Consider the following 10,333-nt stretch of genomic DNA (forward strand, 5'->3'; position numbering starts at 1 on the left):
TTTAATCTTTTTTGTACAAAGTTTTCAAAATATGAAAATGTACATTTTTTTGGAATTTTTAAATCTTTTTGGTATTAGTGTATCAATAATGGGCCTCAAAAATTATTTGCATAATTTTTAAATATATATTTACAATTTCAATATGAAGCAAGATTTATATAAACTTTAACAATTTATGAAAACAAATTGAAAATACAAATTTATGAGTGAAAATTTTATGAAAAAGTCACACATTTGATGGTAGGATATTTACTCATAAATACATATCAAATTATGTTTTCATAAATATATTGCATGTACATATATATAACATGGAAGTGTTTTTTGATGTGACAATTTTTTTTTAAAAAATTGTTTCTCTCCTTAAATTGGAGGGAAACTTTGAATTTCCAATAATATATATATATTTTTAAAACTAAACAAAGATCTTTTTTCAAAATAGAGTTTTCAAATCAGTTTTTGGAAAAAATAATTCAAAAAAATGGAACCAAACATGATGAATGATTTTTTTTTTTTGGTCGCGGTTTTTATAAATTGTCACTAAAACTTACAACTACTGACATTTTTCTTTGACGAATTTTTCAAACTGTCGTTGAAAGTTGAAATTTAATGAATTTTTTTGTGACGATTTTTTAAATTGTCGATAAAACTTATAATTAGTGACTTTTTTTGTGATAATTTTTAAATTGTGCTGAAAATTAACAGTTAGTGACTTTTTTTTTAATAGTGTTTGATGAAAAATATCCCTAATTATCATTGGACCTATTGAATAATAAGTTCACATATTAAGATTTACACATAAGTCTCATGTTTTAACTATAGCAATTAAATTTTTCGACTTCTATTTATACTTCAAAGTGGTTTTTTTTTGGTTACTAACAACTAAAATTTTGAATGAAAGAGCTCAAACGAGGGCTTCATGAGCACATTTGTGAGGTATTAGAACCACAAATAAATAAATAAATAAATAAATAAATAAAATTGTATAACAAATTATACTTTTTACTTTTCAACTTTTGCTCAAATTTAAATGATAGAATGATGGAAGGACCACGTTAAAACGCAAGTTGAAATTTAACGACGAGCTAAAGTAAAAATTGAATAAAAGTTTGAGAGTCAAAAGTATAATTTATCTCTTTTTTTTTAATCTTATTTTTTATAAAACCAAATATATGAAGAATAATTATATATATAATCTTATTTTGTACATGTTTGCAGTGTTGGAAAAAAATGGTTTTATGATGATTTTAATGTGAAATTAAAGTAGGTCTCAACTGTTGGTTGAGGTGAAATTAAATCGGTTTAGATTCTTTGTAACAAGATTTTTATACCATAAAAAGAATGACAAAAAACCACTGAAATTTAAATGAGAAATTGACTCATTAAGTTGGCCTCATGACAGAGATGTTGGAAATGGTAGCTGTAGGATTATACACAATACATATGTGTATAAAACCTTGTAACTCCTTTGTATTCATGATAGATTAAAGCCATCAATTTTGCAATTTATGTCTTGGGAGTTTTGCAAAATTAAAACCTGCATTTGTTGCAGGAGCCTTTTCCTCTCTCCCTCTATGTGTATAAAAGGAGACCCTTCCCTTCATTCTTTTACACCAGAAAGTTTACTCTCTCTGTGTTAAAAGTTTTCCTCTAGAATTTTTATTCTTCCTGTGTGAGAGTGCTATCATTGTCGGTTCGCTAAATGTAACAGAAATACAGAAGTCGACGTACCTCCAATACCCACGGTGAGATGGCTAATCTGTTTTAAGGAGACTGTGGTACCACACAAGTTTCGGTTTGATTCCTCGTCTTTTAATATATTATGTGTTATGTATTTTTGTTTCATGTTCCATAATTTAATTTATCAAATATGAATTTATTTGTTTTGTTTAATCACGCAATTTGCGCAACAATCTTAAAACAGATTATATATACTTTCCCATGAAATTGAACAAATAGATTCATCTAGTATTTTAGAATAACTTAGATTCATGTATAAAATTAATTTTGGTTTCTGTGACTAAATAGCATGTTGTGTCTAAATCACTGTTTCAATATGATAAGGAGGTTCATATTTTAAGTTTAATAAATTACACTGCTAAGACAGTGGAAACCAGAGTTCGAATGGCAAAGTCTAGAACGCAAAGGTTTAGAATTTCCGAGACTAAAGTCTGCAATTTTAGTTACTCTTTAGTATAAAAGTCAGAATTCATTTCCATTGAATTTTCCTTTATCGTGGTAGCCTAAGAACATCATTATCAAGCTCATTAGAGCATTCTCTTGGCTATTTTATAGTACAAAATTATAGAAATACACTCCATCAAACTCAATTATTAGCTAGTTACTTTAGTTGAATATCAAACCACTAGCTACATGTAACCAAGGAAAAAGAACTCAACAAATGAAATAAAGAATAAAGAGTTTATTGGAGAATGTATTTGAAAAGATGGCTCGCTAAAACAGAAAAATAGACTTTAGTTAAAATTTAACTAAAAATTTGACTAGTTTGACGGAGATGCTCTAAATTAGTAGGTTTTTCACGTGTGTGTGTGTGTGTGTGTTGTGTTTCAATGTTTCCATTTTTTGTTAATTTTCGTTATATTTCCTTATTTTTTGTCTAGCTAGTTAAGGAACTGCCAATTTTAGTTGTTTCCTAGTATCGTTCGGCTGCTTTCCATTATAAATAATTATTGTAAGCCTTACAATTTCAAGTTTATACTCTTCTTTTAATCTTGAACATTCGTTTTGAATCAATTATTGTTAAGCCTTTATTTCCAGTAGTTTTTGTGAATCAACGAGTTATAGAACAATTTATTCTTGAATCAATGGATCCCAAGATCGATACCCTACTTTCTCTATTACATGTTTTTGCTACAACATCATATAGTATTTATTTTTGCATTTTGTTTGGACTATATAACAGTATTAGTCTGGTATACTCTGCTAAGGAAAAATAGCAATATTTTAGTACTTTCATTGAATCCTTAGAGAGAAACACTATCATGGAACATTGACTTCATATGCTCCTCAAGGATTGGGAGGTTATGATTGTCATCATAGCAGTACATCAAAGGAACCATCCTTGCAGTATTAAGACAACCCTGGGTGAAATTGGCAGAAAATCGATTTGGAGACAGGCATTCCCGGTTGAGTCGCTTCCATGCATCTGAAATCATGTCAACAACTTGCTTTCTTGCGGTTTCAGCTGTATAGCCCTCGTGCTCCTTCATGTAGCAATCTACATAGGATCCATCATGACCGTCTTGATTCTCATCCTGTCAGTTTTAAGTCCAAGCTTATATTAGAGCTGAACCGAATATAAATGGTTCATGTAAGGAAATGAAAATCTCTGCTAAATGGTTCCTAACATGTTAAGAGCTTTTTAGAAGGCTTGACATTGAGTGAAGTCGTCGGGATTATGTGTGAATGGACTCAAACGCAAATAGGGCCCCCATTTTCTGAAATGCTTTCACAATTTCTTTTCCTTTTTGTGGGCCATGACAATTCTCATAGTTCATTATCAGGTCCCGTAACAATTCTCATAGTTGGTATGGTGTCTGAACCAATGGCTCTGTTGGATTACATCGTATGATACCATTGAGCCAGAGTGTGTTACCAGCCGACACCGTCTACATCCGCGAGTGCCATCACCAGTGTAGGCCTTGCTAATGCCTCCTTGTAGGTCAGAATGTGGTCCTCTAATTTACTTGATATTTTTGGGTGGTTGGCTTTACATTAGGACAACATTTTATCTTCATTTACGTGGTCCATGAAAATAATATCTTGATAGAAAATGAACTTTGTGTTACCTTGGCACTTCCCAAATCATCCCTGAGACGGAGAATTGTAGCGGTAGAGGTTATGATGTCAGGATTGTCGATCATAAAATTGACACTTTCCTTGTTCATTCCATGACCCAAGAGAAAGAACATGTGAACTAACACCGCGGGCACACCTGAACTAACAATCCCATTCTTCAAGTACTCTTCTGCTTTTGGCAACTGCCCTGAAGCAAACCATTTCGCTTCTTCTAAGAACGCGTTGCACAAAATTGCCCACTGCAACAATCAAGGATTTTGTTAAAGCTAATCCATTTGTAATTCTCACAAACTATCTAATAGAATCCTAAGTATGCACATGACATAATTTGCTGGTACTATTATGATATACCGTTCTTCGCAGAGAATCGATGGGGTCCCAACCATACTTTTTGTGGACCCCATAGGCAACTTCGTTTGTGTTGTCAAGAAGAACCTTCAAACAAAGCTTCATATAGCTGGGTAGTTCGTTAACAGCTGCTAGTTCCCATCTGCATGCAGTAACTACTGGTTAGTATTACAGAATTGAAAATTTTGAAGATGAATGTAGTGATGATGATGATGGAGGAGATGCATACCTATTAACAGCCTCTGTGAAGAGAATAAGTTCTTCTAGTGTGTCATAAACATCAAAAATGTCATCTATTATGTAGACAAGAGAGATGCGTTTTGTGAGCTCAACTCTTTGCTCTGATAAGCTTGGGTCAGTGAGGGTTGCCATAGACCACAGGTACCATTTTAGTGGTTGGTTTCTTGCATACTTTCAACTCATTGCCCAAACCTGTGCTTTTCCACCATTTGAGATGAAAAAATCATACAATAATCTCCATTCTTGAACGGCCAAGGATCTTCTGCACTAAAAAAACTAGTCCGTAGGATCCTTTGACTGGGAGTATATTAGGAACAGTGGACATGAATTTTCAGGACAAAAAATGGCCAGGAATCTTCTATCTTCAAAAACCTTGTTCTTAATACACTTCCAACCTAACAATTTGACGTGAATCTCAAAATACTACAATCTCAAGGCACGATCATGCGACTAGAAGTGCATTAGGGACAAGGGCATATAAATTTTAAGGACAGAGAATCTTATGCCCTCTTGAACACACCTAGTACCACAGTTAAAACAAAATTAAGGCCAAACTTACTTGGAAACTTGAAGCATTTCCTTCTGGTACATGGACGGAGACATTGAAATCCATTTTTGCTAGTTCTTGCCGGACATTTGCATTGGGGCCATTGTAATCAGTGAGGAAGTTATTGGCCATGAACTTTACCACCCATTAAGTTGTTGGGCACTGAAGTCTGCAGCTTGATCAAGTATGTCTTCTCCTTCTATGCTTAGCTGTGATGCTTCATATAATCCCATTAACCCTCTAATGTCTTCACTTAGTTCTGTTTTGAACCTTCCGTCCTTGTCCTTGAACTTGTGAAACACATCTGTCCCAATACCAATCAACTTGTTAACTACTGTAATGAGGATGATTGTGGATAGAAGAAGAAATTATTGCTCTGTTTGTTTCAACAGGAAATATTTTCTGAAAAACTTTTTTTTTTTCCTTTTTTTCCTCTAACATTTATGGCAGGAAATGAAAATCTACTCAAAACGTTTTCTATGGTTAGCGAAAAACAAGATTATTTGGACGAAAAATATTTTCTACTTTTGAAAAAAACAAAATGTTAACCAAACAAATTTTACCAACATCACCACCCTACCACCATTGGTGCCACCACTTCTACCACCACATGCCACTGCTGCCACACCATTGCCATCACCCACACACCTTCCCCCATCACAACCACCACCCCACTAACACTTCCACCACCAATACCACCACCACCCCACCTCACCACCATCACCATGCCAACACCACTACTAGCAAACTAATTTCAAGACGACAATCAAACAAGGAAAATATTTTGTACGAAAAATATTTTTATAAAACGTTTTCCACAAGAAATGAAAATCCACTGAAACAAACGTAGTATATACACCTGTGGGCACATTGTAGCCTTGTTGCCTCAACAGACGGAAGCGAGTCGAAACCTCATAAAGATCGTCATGCTGATCAGTAAAGCTATGGCTGCTAGAATTCATATATTGGCTGTGTAAAACAGCTTCAATATCCTCCCGGAAGTGGTAATCAATGCCCAGACGTTGGAGGGCATCGATCATGACCAGACCTTTTAGTGAGTCTTCTTCTTCTCCTCCTTCTACATTTCTTAACACAGTCCTAACTTCCTCCAATTGTTGTTCTTGCTTTGCTAAAATTTCATCCTGCAAGAAAAGCCGATGTTGTCAGCTCCTAGAAAATCAGGATTTCAAGGTAAGGAATAAAGGGAGCATCTTCTCTCTTATCCAGGTGGTTCAGTCAACAATTTCAAAAAAGTAACGTTTAGTATGATTTTGAAAATATATTGTACATCCATCTAAAATTGCGTGACTAGGGATATCGATCAATTTGAATTTTATTTATTTATTTTAGTAGTTTACACAAGGTATTATGAGATCAATGGCTTGGATCAATGAATTAGAATCCGTGGTGGACCCACAGGTCGAGACCTTCTCTCTGGTCCAAACCAAAGCTCTTCCCTATCATAAAGTAACAATGAAGAAAATCACTGCACAGTTAGCACAATGGCCAGAACCAGTGTACACGGAGATGAAGATGATTATTACAGTTAATTAGCATTCTGGCCAGAGGCTGTGTACCTCATTTGAAAGATCACAAGTACTGTACCCGAAAAAGAAAGAAAAAAGAAGAAAAAACTTAACAGTGAAGGTGCAGTGGGGGGTGAGGCATTTGAGGTCTTCTGCAACAGAAATGCTCCATTTGTGGGTAGTGGAGATGGTGGTGGTGGCGGTGGTGGCGGCCATGGATGAAGGGATTCAGGTGAGGTAGGTCTTGCTGATTTGTGGGAAGATGGTTGGAGGAATTGAATGGTGGGAAAATTCAGACAAGGGAAGGAAGATTGGCATAAACAATGCGGGAGAGATTGGTTATGAACTATGGTGTTGCCAGAGTAGAGCACCCTATCTATAGAAATAGAATGCAAGTAGGAGTGGTCCATCCCATGCTTTTATGCAAGTGGGGTATTTTTTGGAACAGATAGTGAATGTGACATCATTTTACATGGATAGATTATCTCACTAATCTATGTGGTTCTCATTCATAATTTTAAGAGTGCACAAAATTATAGCTTTTCAAACTATTGTAGTATTTCCTAACTAAGTTTGAATCAATTAGATCTATAAGAAATAATTTAAGTGTAAAAAAATCGTGACAAAATTTCAAAGAAACCGATGCTTCATATAATAGTGGTGGAGTTTGACAGTTAATTTTTTTTTTCTTCTTTATTTTCACTCTATGAACTTTTTTAAAAATATTTTAAATAGTACTAGACTACATCAACCTAAGAAGTCAAAAAAAAAAAAAAAAAAAAAAAAATCCACTAAAGACAACAAACAAAACTTTTTTTTTTCTTTTTTTTTTTTCTTCCTACTTTTAGTGAACTTGTTTTAGAATTTTCTAATTTAAAGATCCTTCTAGATTAGATGCATTTGAAAAGTAATTTTTTTAAACACAAATCTAAGAAAAGAGAGGGTAAACTACACTGACCTACCCTAAGGTTTAAGAAAATATAAGTAACCTCATGGTTTTTTCATAATTATCACTATAAGAAATTACACTTTTGCCAACAAAAAATTTAGTAGCAAAAATACTATTTTAGTCAACAAAAACATTATGTGACAAAAAAAAAGAAAAGTATTTAGCGACTAAACTTTTGGTCGTTGAACATATAACTATCGCGACTAAAACAAAAAAGGTTAATTGCCAAAGTATTGTTTTGAAAATCAGACTGGGACTGCCGGGTGTTTGGTTCGGGTACTGTTCAAACTGAAACTGATTTAGTTAAATCGGCCGAGCACTCATTTTGTCAAATGGCAAGAAAATTTTCGTAACTATGTTGCTTGGGAGAGTTGAACATAAAATCACATGATATAAAAAGTAACCTTAGTTTGTTTACAACTGTGTTGGGAATGGAATAAAAAGTAATTTTTATGCAGTAACATTATGTGTGTTGGTTGTTTATTTGTGGTTGTCGGATGTGTGCATGTTGGATAGCGTGTTAAAATCCGGGAAAAGTATGTGGTAATGTGGTTACCAACTACGTATAGTGTGGGCGTTGTTGGGGGATTTGGGTGTTTTTTGTTGGATAGTGGAAGCATAGTGTTGTATGTTGTGTGCCATTATATTGCTGACTGGATGCGTAGTTAGTGTTAAATGTTGACTTTTTGTTTCATTTAGTCTTGTAAATATTAAATGTTGGATCTGTGTATCGTAATTTGTGGCATGGGTCTGTGTCAGTGGTGTACGCCTTTTGTGGGGATTGTATTTTAATTTGTATGTGATCGAAGCCGTTTGTATTGTAATTTGGATGTGGGTGTAGGTTAGGTGTTGGTTGTGTGTGGTGGTGTTTTGCATGTGCTTGTGTCAAATTGTCGTGCGCTATTTATGTAATGTATAAGTACAACATTTGGGCTTCATTCTTACACTGATTTTTTTTTTGGTGATCCATTTGGTTATCTACGTTGTGTCAAATATCGGACAACAATGACACAGTAGTATAGTAAAGTGAAAATGTGTTGTTTCAGTATTTGCCTTATGTTGTTTACAAACCCATGTTAACATATCATGCAATCGTGTGTCAACAAATTGGAACAGTCACAGTAACACATGCAAATTATGCTCATCAACGAAATGGAAATAGTTGAAAGCATAGAAGAACAATGCGGTTTGTCGAGGTATGAAAAGTACGTAAATGTGACATGTAACTTGAGAAAATGATTATAATTGAGCGCAAATCATAGTTGTAGACAGTGTTTCAGCGTGTGCTGAACCCATTTATTTGCAATGTTGGTAAATTAAAAAAACAAACGAGAAACACAAGACATGACGATGTGGTAGGTATGGTGGTTAAGGCACCTGCGTATGGAGGTAAACAGTATGTAAATCAAGAAATACTTTGAACTGCAAAAATTTGAAATGTAGTTCCATGTTTTGAAGCCTAAATTGGTTCTTTGCATGTTTTTTTGCTGTGATTCCCCATGCCTTGACACTGTCCGCAACGAATTGGTTGCACTTCTTCCCCCCTAGAAAGCATATGTTTTTTGTTTGGCCTCCTGGGTTTCCTTTTGACAATTGGTGGGTGTATGATGAAGTCTTCGAGTTGGAACGGTGGTTTCTCAACAGTTGGTATTGGGTTTATGCATGAAGTGTATGACAAGCGATATTCGAAGACATGGTAAAATGATTCTACCAAATCGTACAAATCTCTGCTGCTGTTACGTATTGCAATCATCGTGTGTTCACATGGTAAGCGATTAATCTGCCACTAAAAACAGGAGCACGTACGCATGTCAACATCAACCAGCACTGATGGGTATGAATGGACCTCATATACATTATCATTTGATTGGCTTACAAGCCATGCCCTACCTTTCTTATATGCTTTGACCAACCGAGCCTCTATTTTGGGACAAACAACTCTGGGCCATGCTGATGACTTGTGTTTGCATCTCGACATTTGATTCATAATTTTCGTCCTAATACTGTCGACCATTTGGGTTATGGGAAGATGTCGTGCCTCACGGACCCATGAGTTGAATGATTCAGCGGCGTTGGAACACATCTCACCGTAACGTGACCCATTGTCAACAACCCATAGTTAACATACATGTTCAAGTAGTGTTAACAGTGCAATTCTTTGTGTGACAACATGTTAGAGTTATTATAGTATATTTTATGTAAAAATAGTGTGCGTATCGAAAATAAGCATTCGCCCAATATTGTGGAGGTAAATCTTTCAGGAAAGCCGTTGCCACATTCTGTCCAGACTTCTTGAAGTTCTCTATGCTAGCATTGAATGCTGTCACAGTTGGTGTGTATGCGCATTCTTGGAATTTGCTTAACAAACTTGCTTGGTACGCACTGTTCACGTACCAGATCTTGTCCTGCAAATTTTGTTGCAAATGTTGTAAGCAGAATGCGTGGTGGGTTGTTGAAAAGATTGTGGAAATTGATTTGAGTAGGCCTGTGTGACAGTCTGACTAGAATGTTAGTTGCCTGTCATTGCTGACAACATTCGCAAGATATTGCAAGAACCAAGACCAATTTGTCGTGTTCTCAAATTCCACAATTGCTATTACCAATGGGAATAGACCTGTGTACATATTTGTTAGTGGGTCCAATAGTAATATATGAAACATATATCTACGAAATGAATTGGAAAAAAAACTAATACAAACATGACAATATTATGCCACAACTCCATGCACCTGGGGGAATAGAAAAAAATATGTTATGTATGCAAACAGAAAGAACCACCTTGGTTGCCATCCTTTGCACTGGCCGCTAGCAAGTTACCCTTGAATTTACCCTTCAAAAAGGTACCATCAAAAAAGAGTAAAGGGCGACAATGGTTAAATCCATTAATACATGCTTTGAATGATA

At 35.0% G+C, this 10,333-nt stretch overlaps 1 pseudogene across 1 annotated transcript; it reads right to left on the bottom strand.

Moving 5' to 3' along the window:
* Positions 1 to 2,944: 2,944 nt before the first annotated feature.
* LOC114282550 ((3S,6E)-nerolidol synthase 1-like) lies at positions 2,945 to 6,840 on the bottom strand (annotated as a pseudogene). Its single transcript, XR_014365329.1, has 7 exons — positions 6,595 to 6,840; positions 5,814 to 6,096; positions 4,970 to 5,258; positions 4,397 to 4,619; positions 4,171 to 4,309; positions 3,810 to 4,058; positions 2,945 to 3,275 (listed from the first exon to the last, which is right to left on the bottom strand). The product of XR_014365329.1 is annotated as a (3S,6E)-nerolidol synthase 1-like (transcript).
* Positions 6,841 to 10,333: the final 3,493 nt, after the last annotated feature.

The sequence above is a fragment of the Camellia sinensis genome, chromosome 3 (assembly GCF_055761805.1).
Source record: "Camellia sinensis isolate YWXY chromosome 3, ASM5576180v1, whole genome shotgun sequence".
NCBI classification, from domain to species: Eukaryota; Viridiplantae; Streptophyta; class Magnoliopsida; order Ericales; family Theaceae; genus Camellia; species Camellia sinensis.